Source organism: Lithobates pipiens, unplaced genomic scaffold, assembly GCF_037356315.1.
Source record: "Lithobates pipiens isolate NorthernLeopardFrog02 unplaced genomic scaffold, aLitPip1_a1.2 Scaffold_13, whole genome shotgun sequence".
NCBI lineage: Eukaryota > Metazoa > Chordata > Amphibia > Anura > Ranidae > Lithobates > Lithobates pipiens.
This window is the reverse complement of record NW_027507718.1, coordinates 161,035,454-161,049,191: the sequence shown is the minus strand read 5'-3', so window position 1 is coordinate 161,049,191 and position 13,738 is coordinate 161,035,454. Positions and strand designations below refer to the sequence as shown.

At 44.4% G+C, this 13,738-nt stretch overlaps 1 protein-coding gene across 2 annotated transcripts in view; it reads right to left on the bottom strand.

Annotated features, from left to right (window-relative positions):
- The window catches only part of UBXN6 (UBX domain protein 6), a 347,069-nt gene that overhangs the window by 195,788 nt on the left and 137,543 nt on the right, over window positions 1–13,738 (bottom strand). The window lies entirely within an intron of this gene.

Here is a 13,738-nt window from a genome sequence, read left to right as displayed (position 1 = left end):
GAGAGAGGGAGCCCGAGTCTACTCCTGTCGATTGATGCCCAGAAGGCCTTCGACAGGGTAGATTGGGGATTTATGTTCCGAACCCTGGAGGCAATGGGAGTGGGACCCAAAATGGTCCAGATGATTAGGACACTCTACTATCATCCAACTTCAAGGATTAAGATCAATGGTATGCTATCCCCACCCTTTGAGATGAAAAACGGCACAAGGCAGGGGTGTCCTCTATCACCCCTGCTGTTTGTGCTGTCCTTAGAACCACTGCTTGCCTCGATTCGCAATGATCCACAGATTAAGGGAATTAAAATAGGAAAAGAAGAACATAAATTGGCCGCCTTTGCCGATGATGTGTTATTCTATATCAGGGAGCCAAGTAATACGATGCCCAAGCTGATAGAAGCAATAGCACAGTATGGCCAACTTTCGAATTTTAAAATCAACCAAGTTAAATCAGAGGTACTCAATATTAATACGGGCAAATCGGAAAAGTGTTGGCTTCAAAAAGAATTTGGGTTTCCTTGGCGGAAGGAATTAAATTACCTTGGAATAAAACTTACAACCTCAGTAGAGAAATTGTTTAAATTAAATTTTATCCCATTACTAGACGAAATCAAGAAAGAAAGTAATAGACTGGTAAATAGACCATTGACCTGGATGGGACGTATTAATACACTTAAGATGTTCATTGTACCAAAAATTTTATATAAATTCCAGATGATCCCCATAGTGATACCGAAGTATTATTTTACGAAGATTAAGACACTGTTAGGGGGGTTCATATGGAACAAAAAAAAACCTAGAGTCTCCTTCACTACCCTGAAACGAAGCAAAAGTCAAGGGGGGGTTAGCTGTACCTGATATACAAAAGTATTATAACGCTATCGTGTTGTCGAGATTAGTGGAGTGGGTAAGGGAAAATAATAAGGAGAAAAGATGGGTAAATATAGAAAATGTTTTGAGTAAAACACAGTTGAATAAGATAGTATGGAATCCGCCAAAACACAGGACACTTGATGCAGACACAAATATTTTGACACGTAATACACTTAGGATTTGGGATAGGGTATACAAGCAATTGAATGGCCAATATAACTCTCCACTTATAGAGTTAAAAGAAAATGAATACTTCCCTCCAGGGCTAAAAATTAATAGCGGGAATTGGTTGAAAAAAGAGAAGGCACAGGTTAGGGATCTTATAAAAGGAGGAAGGATTTTGTCACTACACGAGTTAAAACACAAAGGGGATTTAGGAAGAATAGATGAGTGGCGGTACCTTCAGTTGGCCCACTTTGTGAGAAGCCTACCACAGCCATTAAAAACGGAAGAGGAGTGGTCACCCCTTGAGAAGATTTGTTTAGCAGATAATCCCAAGGGGATAATCTCTAAGCTGTATAGGCTACTGACCGAGAAAGGGGAGCTGGAGAGTCCGCCTTATATACAGAAGTGGGAAATGGAATTGGGCACACAATGCGATAAAAGCACCCAGGGGAAAATTTATAAACTCATACACAGGTCAGCAGCCGATAGCAGAACAGTAGAAATTAATTACAAACGTATCTCTAGATGGTACGCTACCCCAGACAAAATTCACAAATTTCAATCAAGTAAGTCAAGGGATTGTTGGAGAGGGTGTGGGGAATTGGGAACAATGACCCACCTATGGTGGAGTTGTCCTAAAATAAATAAATACTGGAAAAGGATCTTATATTATGTAAAAAAAATTACAAACATTACAATCTCAGAGGATCCATGGACAGTATTATTTCATGGTACTAAAGAGGAAATGAAAAAGTATCAGGAATCATTGGTCCCGCATCTTCTAAACGCAGCCAAAAGATTGATACCAAAAAATTGGCAAAAAGAGGAAAGTCCAGCAATCTGGGAATGGATCGATACAGTGGAAGAGACTTACCGTATGACTAGGCGAAGGGAAAGCCATGATGATAAGGGATTGGCAGTAGTAGATAAATGGCAAGAGTGGAAAAAATTTAAAAAATCATGGAGCTACGCCGAGCATATAAGAATATGAGAAGGTCTAAAACCTCCACGCATAGTTAGGTAGAGGGGGGAATGGGTGGGAGACGGGGGGGGGGGGGGGCAAGGGGGAGGAGAGAGGGAGAAATTCGTAGGGGTTGATTTGATATTTTCTTTGTGCTCTATTCCCTGCATTATACTTGCCTTGGAAAAAAAAAAAAAAAAAGAGAGGAAATTTTTGTGATATAAATTAGAAAAATTAATGCTACAATGATGTGAAGACGAGGACAACGTAAATGAACGTTAAACTAATTGGACCTCATGAAAATTCGCTGAAGTAGTAAAAAAAAAAAAAAAAAAAAAAAAAAGAAAAGTGGACACCACCTTAGGGAGAAAACTAGGGTCAGTCTTACGAAACAAAGAGAGGGGGGGGGGGGGGGCAAAGTGGGTTGGAGGCTACCAACCCTGGGATTTTTAACGGTATCAGATCAACAAGATATGCAATCAACTAATAATTGCTAAAAAAAATATTTTTATTTAACCAACATCCATCAATAGTGTACAAAGACTACATTATACAGTCATAAAAGCAATAGTGAGGCCAGATCAAGTATAGAACATCTCCAGAATTACCCCACTCTGATACATAAAAGCAAAGATGCTAAGCTGCGATTATTCAACATGTTTCACTCATAGCTCGAGCTTCATCAGGAATTGGCGCAGAAGCAGATCATGACTAATAAAGTAAGAAAACAACATATGTTAAATTCATAAACAGTATATCCCAAAAAAACACAATACAATACAATACAATACAATACATTTCAAAAACAAATATACACGAAGAGAGATTGTAGAAATCATATAAATAGGTGGCTATTGAGTATATCCAGTCACGGATTCCATATTTCAAAAAGAATTACAAACAATCAACATTTCTGAAACAATAACAGAGATTTGTAAATATATCAGAGTCCCACAGGTCTATTAGTATATTTGCCGTTATTGATGAATAAGTAAGAAGTGGAACAAGAAGGTGCAATCAATGCACCAGCTGGCCAATAAGTGCACAAACTGGAAAGTGACGCTTCAACCAGAAATCTAGTCTGTATAGAGAAATACTATATTTTGTATACTGAGGCATAATGAGTTAATCCTAGTGATGTTTATGGTGAAGAAAATTCATGTATATAGAAAAATCACAATGTCATATTACCTGGGTAATTGAATCAATCTTAGTGCAGACTGGTTCAGTATAAAAGAAGAGAGAAAGGAAAGCCAATAATGTTGCCAGATGAGTGACCTAGGTAGAGGCTGTAATGAACAAATAAGGTGAACTCTATTAGCTGAGAGAAGTGAGCTCAATCTATTGAGTTAAATTAATACAGCGGGGGAGAAAGGGATAATAAGAAATCCATCTGGAAGTAGTCAGAGACAGACACAGTATATAAGCAGAGCGTGTATACCTGTCATCATGTGTGCAGAGACACCGGTTGTAGGAGAACCTGGGCTGCAGTTCAGCCTCCGTCAATTGCCAACAGGCAACTGACTGGAGAATGAGATTATAAATTCTCTCCAGTCTGGCGGCGTCTGACGTCACCGGGCTGTGGGCGGATTCAGGAAGGAAGGTATCTCACTAAATGTCACATCCAACGTCATGGATGTATTGCGCATGCGCGGACGACGCTAGTCACGTCAGCGGCCACCCCGCGGCCATCTGTAATTCAGTCAATGCCCATACTGTGAGTGAAATGCAAAGGAGATGCCTAGAGACCAGAAAGGAAGGTATCTCACTTAATGTCACATCCAACGTCATGGATGTAGTGCGCATGCGCGGACGACGCTAGTCACGTCAGCGGCCACCCCGTGGCCATCTTTAATTTAGTCAATGCCCATACTATGAGTGATATGCAAAAGAGATGCCTAGAGACCAATCCACATAGTGTCATATGACAGCAGACGGCGTCAGCAACAATAGCGGGACAACCTCTGTGGATCAAACAAGGATGTAAATATAGGGATAATTAGAAATGAAGCAAAAACAACATTGAGACATAACAATTGTAATTATGGTATCAGGATAATAATTGAAATATAAATAAGGTAAAATGAATGGTCCAGGGCATTGACTTTTAAAACCGACGAGGGCCCAACCATGAACTAAATTCAATTAGATCCCAGGAGGGATGGTTTACCTGTTGATAAAAAGAAGCATTGCATGGTATGGGAATATTAGTTGGAGTAAGTATTGTGCAAACAGAAGTGAGCTTATATTCCGAATGAGAAGGGGACACACTGGTTGTGTACCTGATTAATTAGCAGGGAAAACCAGTGATGTCCCCGGGCGCCCATACAGACCAGTTAGTTAACCACTTTCAGACCGGACCATTTTGCTGGTAAATGACCAGAGGTCTTTTTACACTTTGGCACTGCGCTGCTTTAACTGGTAATTGCGCGGTCATGCAATGTTGTACCCAAACGAAATTTGCGTCCTTTTCTTCCCACAAATAGAGCTTTCTTTTAAAGGTATTTGACTGACTCTGCGATTTTTATTTTTTGCGATATAAACGTAAAAAGACCGCAAATTTTGAAAAAAAATGATATTTTCTACTTTTTGTTATTAGAAAAATCCAATAAACTCAATTTTAGTCATACATTTAGGCCAAAATGTATTCAGCCACATGTCTTTGGTAAAAAAAAAGTCAATAACTGTATATTTATTGGTTTGCGCAAAAGTTGTCACATCTACAAACTAAGGTACGTTTTCTGGAATTTACGCAGCTTTTAGTTTACGACTGCCTATCTCATTTCTTGAGGTGCTAAAATGGCAGGGCAGTACAAAACCCCCCCAAATGACCCCATTTTGGAAAGTAGACCCCCTAAGGAAATTGATAAGTGGCATGTTGAGCCCATTGAATATTTTATTTTTTTGCCTCAAGCGATTGAATAATGACAAAAAAAAAAATTCTTTATTTTTTTTACACAAAGTTGTCACTAAATGATATATTGCTCACACATGCTATGGGCATATGTGAAATGACACCCCAAAATAAATTCTGCTGCTTCTCCTGAGTACGGGGATACCACATATGTGGGACTTTTTGGGAGCCTAGCCGCGTACGGGGCCCCGAAAACCAAGCACCGCCTTCAGGCTTTCTAAGGGCGTAAATTTTTGATTTCACTTCTCACTACCTATTACAGTTTTGAAGGCCATAAAATGCCAAGATGGCACAAAATCCCCACAAATGACCCCATTTTAGAAAGTAGACACCCCAAGCTATTTGCTGAGAGGCATGTTGAGTCCATGGAATATTTTATATTTTGCCGCAAGTTGCGGGAAAATTACAAACTTTAATTTTTTTTAATTTTTTTTTCACAAAGTTGTCACTAAATTATATATTGCTCACGCATGCCATGGCCATATGTGAAATGACACCCCAAAATAAATTCTGCTGCTTCTCGTGAGTACGGGGATACCACATGTGTGGGATTTTTTGGGAGCCTAGCCGCGTACGGGGCCCCGAAAGCCAAGAACCGCCTTCAGGTTTTCTAAGGGCGTAAATATTTGACTTCACTCCTCACTACCTATTACAGTTTTGAAGGCCATACAATGCCAAGATGGCACAAAACCCCCACAAATGACCCCATTTTAGAAAGTAGACACTCCAAGCTATTTGCTAAGAGGCATGTTGAGTCCATGGAATATTTTATATTTTGCCACAAGTTGCGGGAAAATTACAAACTTTTTTTTTTTCACAAAGTTGTCACTAAATGATATATTGCTCACGCATGCCATGGGCATATGTGAAATGACACCCCAAAATAAATTCTGCTGCTTCTCCCGAGTACGGGGATACCACATATGTGGGACTTTTTGGGAGCCTAGCCGCGTACGGGGCCCCGAAAACCAAGCACCGCCTTCAGGCTTTCTGAGGGCGTTACAGTTTTGAAGGCCATAAAATGCCAAGATGGCACAAACCCCCCCCAAATGACCCCATTTTGGAAAGTAGACACCCCTAAATTTAGGGGTACACTAGTGAGACTAGGTAATAAATGGCGGGTGCCCTGAAACTATAAAAAAATAACTAACCAACCAGCGTCACCTGTAACAGTTATATGGTGATCACTGGTGAAAGGGTTAACTAGGGGGCAATCAGGGGGCTTTATGCGGTAGTATATGGGGGTCCCTGGCGCTATAAAAAGCTGCGGCGAACCTAAATACCTACCTGCCTAACTAGCGTCACCTGTGACACTAATACAGCGATCAGAAAAACGATTGCTTATTAGGCTGGGTTCACACTGGAGCGATGCGGGAACGCCACGAATCCCGGCGGCAGTTCATACTGCCCTATGCGAACTGCTGGGAGTGTCAGTGAAATGTTAATGACACCCCCAGATCAGTTCGCATATCGCAGTGCGATCTGCAAACTCGGATCGCATGGTGTGAACACCCATGCGATCCGATTCTGCTGCGGACAAAAAAAGGGTCCTGTGCGAATTTGCGGCGGGTGCGGCGAATGGCTGAACTCGAATCGCAGAGATCGGATGTGATTTGCACTGCAGTGCGGTGCGAATCACATCCGTTCTCATAAACCGCTGCAATGTGAACCCAGCCTTAGTGACACTGGCGACGGGGGGTGATCACGGGGTTAAACCTTTATTGGGGGGGGGTTAGGGGGGTACATTAGAACTAAAGGGGGCTAACCCTAACTGCCCTAACAGTTATTACAGTCACAAATGACACCAATGCAAAAAAAAAAAAAAAATGCATTGGTGTCACTGTGACTGGGGGGGCAGGGGTAATTGGGTGATCGGGGGGTAAAGGGGGGGTGTGAGTGTGCCTGGCATGTTCTACTGTGAAGTGTCGTGTTGGTGCAACTCACCGATCCTCTCTCCTCGGTGTCGGAACGAAAAATACCGACACGGAGGAGAGATTACATCACTTCCTCTCCTGTGTTTACATTACAGGAGAGGAAGTGATGTCACGAAGGATTTCCATTCGTCGGGAGCGATTGCGAGGGGGTGGCCATGAATGAATGGCCGCCCCCTCATCCCGGATCGCTCCCGAACGAATACCGACCGCCGCAGGCACCGGGGGGGGGCCCGATCGGGCCCCCCACCCGCGGGAAGGCAGGGACGTACAGGTACGCCCATATGCCTGCCCGTGCCATTCTGTCGACGTACATCGTCGTGCGGCGGTCGGCAAGTGGTTAAAGGGGAAGCGTCACATTTCTCAATTTATGCAAAAAAAGGGCAAACATGAGTAGATTAATAAGGCATGTATGAAATATATATCAAATGTTACCGACCGGGAGATTCTGACACTCATGGCGAGGGGGAAAAAAATAAAAAAAAATAAAAAAAAGAGGAAAAGGGAGCAGACACATACTCAAAAAATTAGATTAAACTAATTTAAAGAAATGGCTTAAAACTGAACGCCTCATTCAGGCTCTGCAATTTAGTTGCATTAAGGTAAAAAATCCAGCGAGCCTCTCGCTGTAGTAGAATTTGATTTTTGACCTTAATGCAACTAAATTGCCGGGCCTGAATGAGGCGTTCAGTTTTAAGCCATTTCTTTAAATTAGTTTAATCTAATTTTTTGAGTATGTGTCTGCTCCCTTTTCTCTTTTTTTTTTTCCCTGCTTGCCATGAGTGTCAGAATCTCCCCTGTCGGAAACATTTGATATATATTTCGTACATGCCTTATTAATCTACTCATGTTTGGCCTTTGTTTTGCATGAATTGAGAAATGTGACGCTTCCCCTTTAATTAACTGGTCTGTATGGGCACCCGGGGGACATCACTGGTTTTCCCTGCCAATCAATCAGGTACACAACCAGTGTGTCCCCTTCTCATTCTGAATATAAGCTCACTTCTGTTTGCACAATACTTACTCCAACCAATATTCCCATACCACGCAATGCTTCTTTTTATCAACAGATAAACCATCCCTCCTGGGATCTAATTGAATTTAGTTCATGGTTGGGCCCTCGTCGGTTTTGAAAGTCAATGCCCTGGACCATTCATTTTACCTTATTTATATTTCAATTATTACCCTGATACCATAATTACAATTGTTATGTCTCAATGTTGTTTTTGCTTCATTTCCAATTATCCCTATATTGACAGCCTTGTTTGAGCCACAGAGGTTGTCCCGCTGTTGTTGCTGACGCCGTCTGCTGTCATGTGACACTATGTGGATTGGTCTCTAGGCATCTCTTTTGCATATCACTCATAGTATGGGCATTGACTAAATTAAAGATGGCCACGGGGCGGCCGCTGACGTGACTAGCGTCGCCCGCGCATGCGCACTAAATCCATGACGTTGGATGTGACATTAAGTGAGATACCTTCCTTTATGGTCTCTAGGCATCTCCTTTGCATTTCACTCACAGTATGGGCATTGACTGAATTAAAGATGGCCGCGGGGTGGCTGCTGACGTGACTAGCGTCATCCGCAAATGCCAACAACATCCATGACGTTGGATGTGACATTTAGTGAGATACCTTCCTTCCTGAATCCTAACGTCACCGCCGGGCTGGAGAGAATTTATAATCTCATCCTCCAGTCAGTTGCCTGTTGGCAATTGACGGAGGCTGAACTGCAGCCCAGGTTCTCCTGCAACCGGTGTCTCTGCACACATGATGACAGGCATACACGCTCTACTTATATACTGTGTCTGTCTCTGACTACTTCCAGATGGATTTCTTATTATCCCTTTCTCCCCCGCTGTATTCATTTAACTCAATAGATTGAGCTCACTTCTCTCAGCTAATAGAGTTCACCTTATTTGTTTATTACAGCCTCTACCTAGGTCACTCATCTGGCAACATTATTGGCTTTCCTTTCTCTCTTCTTTTATACTGGCCATTTCAAATCAGTCTGCACTAGGATTGATTCAATTACCCAGGTAATATGACGTTGTGATTTCTCTATATACATGAATTTTCTTCACCATAAACATCACTAGGATTAACTCATTATGCCTCAGTATACAAAATATAGTATTTCTTTCTACAGACTAAATTTCTGGTTGACACGTCACTTTCCAGTTTGTGCACTTATTGGCCAGCTGGTGCATTGATTGCACCTTCCTGTTCCACTTCTAACTTATTCATCAATAACGGCAAATATACTAATAGACCTGTGGGACTCTGACGCAATTGGTAAGGAAATATTAAATGATATATTTACAAATCTCTGTTATGGTTTCAGAAATGTTGATAGTTTGTAATTCTTTTAGAAATATGGAATCCGTGACTGGATATACTCAATAGCCACCTATTTATATGATTTCTACGATCTCTCTTCGTGTATATTTATTTGTTTTTGAAATGTATATTGTGTTTTTTTGGATATACGGTTTATGAATTTAACATATGTTGTTTTCTTACTTTATTAGTCATGATCTGCTGCTGCGCCAATTCCTGATGAAGCTCGAGCTATGAGCGAAACATGTTGAATAATCGCGGCTTAGCATCTTTGCTTTTATGTATCAGAGTGGGGTAATTCTGGAGATGTTCTATACTTTATCCGGCCTCACTATTGATTTTATGACTGTATAATGTAGTCTTTGTACACTATTGATGGATGTTGGTTAAATAAAAATATTTTTTAGCAATTATTAGTTGATTGCATATCTTGTTGATCTGATACCTTTAAAAATCCCAGGGTTGGTAGCCTCCAACCCACTTTGCCCCCCCCCCCCCTTCTCGTTGTTTCGTATAGAATTTCGGGATGTGGTATCCTTTTCAATCCCCTCTTCTCACCTTTTCATGTATAGGGTCAGTCTTAAACACTACCCTGTCCTCTAAAATTAACAAAAATTTTAGAAAAAACTGTCTTTAGTGCCATCCATTTAAGTGACGCCTTCTCTAAGGGTTCGAAGGGATCTCGAGTCAAAGACCTAAGGACCAAGGACAGATCCCAAGTAGGACAGGTCTTCATCTTCACAGGCCTGGATCTAGCCAGAGCTTTAAAGACGTTTTTGACAAAAGGATTCTGCTGGAGAGAAGACTGAAGAAAAACACTTAAGGCCGCCACCTGTACCTTTAGGGTACTGATAGAAAGGCCCAGCTCTACCCCCGCTTGCAGAAAATCTAGGACTGCCGGGACCCCTGGATGTCCAATTCCCTGTTCTCGCAAACCAGGAGTTAAACCTTTTCCCTATCTTGGCATAAATCGCTCTAGTTACTGGTTTATGGCATTCTAACAAGGTCTTAACCACTCTCTCTGAGAAACCCTGTGATCTTAGGATCTGTTCCTCAGATACCAGGCCACAAGCTTGAGTCTATCTGAGGATGCAGAATGGGCCCCTGGGAAAGCAAACCCTCCTTGACCGGAAGTAATATCAGAGAATGAACAGCCAACTTCTTTATGCTGCCAAACCAGGGTCTCCTTGGCCAAAAAGGAGCCACTAAAATGAGGTCCGTAACTTCCAACCGGAACTTCTGCAGCACCTCCGCCACCATCCTTACAGGAGGGAAGGCATAACACAGGCCGAACTGCCACGGATTGGCAAGGGCGTCTATCCCCCTGGCCTCCTGTGGGTGAACTGAAAAAAATCTGTCACCTTCCTGTTGCAATAGGTCTATTTCTGGCCTTCCCCAGCATGACACAATCTCCTCGAACACTTCCCTGTTGAGGGACCACTCGTCCTGGCCTACCTTCTGCCGACTGAGAAAATCGGGCAGCGAATTCTGAGTTCCCTTCAGTTGAATCGCTGGAAAGTATGTCATCAATCCCAGGACTCTCATAACCTCCCTGATCTGGGCTTCCCATCCTGATTGAAGCTGGGCTACCGCCTGCTCTAGCTTGTTGATCTTCTCTGCAGGAAGAAACACCCTCATCTCCACCGAAGAGATCCTGTACCCTAAACACAGGACTTCCTGTGAGGGGGTCAACTGGGATTTTTCCTGGTTGATCTGCCACCCCAGTGAACGCAGGAAACCCAAGGCCTCCTGCATGTCCTTCTGCAGCTGTTGGGCCGACTGAGCTATAAACAGTAGATAATCCAGATATGGAATCATTGTTATAGCCCTGAGCCTTAACGGGGCCAGCGCCTCTGCCAGTACCTTTGTAAAGATCCTTGGCGAGGCAGAGAGCCTGAAAGGGAGAGCTCGAAACTGGAGGTGTACCAATCCCGTGTTCGTCCTCACTGCCTGCCTGAGAAACCTCTGGGACTCCGGAAGAATCGGGATATGCAAATATGTATCCCTGAGGCCCACGGTGGCCATGTGACAACCCCGAAACAGAAACTTGGTTACCGAGAAGATTGACTCCATACGGAACGGCTTGTATTTTATGAACCTGTTCAGGGGGCGGAGATTCAGTATCAACCTGAATTTCCTCGAAGGTTTCTTTACCACAAACACGTGGGAGTAAACCCCCAAGCCTCGTTCCTCTGGAGGCACCTGCACCAGTACTTCTTGGTCTACCAGGTCTCCCAGAAGAAGACCCAGAGCCTTTGCCTTCTCCTGGTCTCTTGGTAACCTGGTTACCTGAAAATTCAGGAGGGGAACTGAACCAAACTCCAACCTGTAGCCGTTCCTTATTACATCTCGTATGAACGGACTTTCGGTAGAAAGTGTCCCATTGTGGAAGGAACTTCCCCAGCCTTCCCCCCACCGGGACACAGGAGTCACTGGGTTTTAGGGGAGGGTTGAGGAGGATTGAATAAGATTCCTCCTCTGCCCCTTCGCTTGTGACCCGACCACTGTTTTTTGTGGCGAACCTCCCTTTCCTGCAGGTTCTGCTGTCTAGAGCCTCGAAAAAAACGATTTTCTTCAGCCTTCTTTTTCTTCTCTGGGAAAGCTTTCCTCCTATCTTGCGTGCGCTCTAACGCCTCTTGCAGGCCGGGCCCGAACAAGTGGTCCCCTGAAAAAGATATTCCGCACAGCTTCAATTTTTAAGCTGCGTCCCCTGTCGAGGTTTTAAGCCAAACGGCCCTTCTGGCTGCGTTCACTAATGCGGCAGATCTAGCGGCCAATTTGACTGATTCTGCTGAGGCATCGCCAAAAACCCCACTGCCTTGAACAGTAGGACTTCAACAGTTGTTGCCTGGAAGTGCCCGCTGAGATATGAGATTGCAACTGTGTAAGCCAACACCCTAAGTTTCTGGCCACACAGGTAGCTGCTAGGGCTGGTTTAAGCCCAATGGAAGAGGCATCTCAGACCCTCTTAAGCTCCCCTCTTATCCATGGGATCCCTGAGAGAACCCATATCAAAGGGCAAATCTGTCTTTTTAGAGACTTTAGCCAAGGGAGCATCAAGCTTGGGAACCTTGTTCCAGGGATGGACCACATCCGTCTCAAAAGGGAACCTCCTTTTAAGGCTACCTGAAAAAAACGGCCTATTTTCCGGTTGTTTCCACTCCAGCAGAATCGCCTCAATCAGTGATTTATGGACGGGGAATACCCTGCCTTTCAGTACACTCGACCCTTGATACATCAGGTCGTGTTTTGAAAGTTGGACCTGTTCTTCCCTGATCTCCAATGTGTCATATATTGCCTTAAGGAGGTCACCCACATCGTCCTAAGACAGCTTGTATCTGGATGATCTAGTGGACTCTTCCTCCCCCTCTGACTCAGAAGTAGACTCTGTCCTAGAGGAGGCTAACGACCTTGGTACCCTCTCTTTATCCACCTCTTCCTCCTGAATTGGTTCAGACAAGGAGGGCATACTCACGGCCCTGGGTAAGGAGACAGAAGGACCCTGCATCCTATCCATCATGCTCTTGAATGACTGGAAAGTGGATGCTATTTCATCCTTTACGGATGTCAAAACTTTGTGGCAAGCTGCCACCGAGTCCTCTTTAACCAGGCTACTGACACAATCTGGGCAAAGCAGCTTCTCCCAACCGGTGCCTAACTTAGCCCCACACATGGCACATTTCCTTCTGGGCAAAGGTATCTGGGCTCTGTCCTGTTTGACCTAAAAACAAAGAAAACAGGGTCCCATTAAAATACCACCCCTGACCCACACCACTGTGCTTCTAGGGTCTGCCTAGGAAGTGCCCCCCTCACCAGCAGGTTCCCCACCCCAGGAAGGTACTATGGTCAGAATGACCCCTCCACCCCCCAGTATAAGTCCTGGTTTGCCCTCACCAAGCTTACATGAGAGGTGCTGGAGCCTGCTGAACCGGAGTCCACCTGCACAACTGCGCCCTCCATGGTTCCAGTGTCTTACTCAGTCTCCCTGAGCCTTCACACCGCTCCAGACAGCCCTGTAGCCACACCGCTGTGCCCAAAGGACTGGAACAGGTCCCGCAGCGCCCCCTGATGATGCGAATCCGGCGGAAGTGCGTCTCTCACACTTCCGGACACCAGAGCGCAAAACCGCAGCTCACTCACGCCGTGCGTTCCTTACGAACACACCGCTTGCAGTACCCGAACGCCAGCCAGTGGATCCGAACGTCTCTTGCCCGCCATCCGACCCACCAGGTACAAGCGGTTAGCGAGGTAGAGGGGGAGATTGCCGCACATCGGGGTCTCTCTTTCTGCGAACGTTTAATGACAGCGGGGACTGATAGCTACCCTCTCTGCCCTCCGAACGGACTGAGGGGTGCTATGGGCCAGGTCCACCAGGTGCTCCCCCCAGGACATCCCCTGAGAAGAAGGCGCTCCCTTACTAGTTCCGACGTGCTCCTTCCCATCCGGCAGGAAACACAAAAACTGAGGAGGGCATGGAGGACCACACCTTTATTTTATTGGGTTGACGTGTTTCCTGTCCCGGAGGGAGGAGTCCTATATCTCAGAGGCTGTCCTG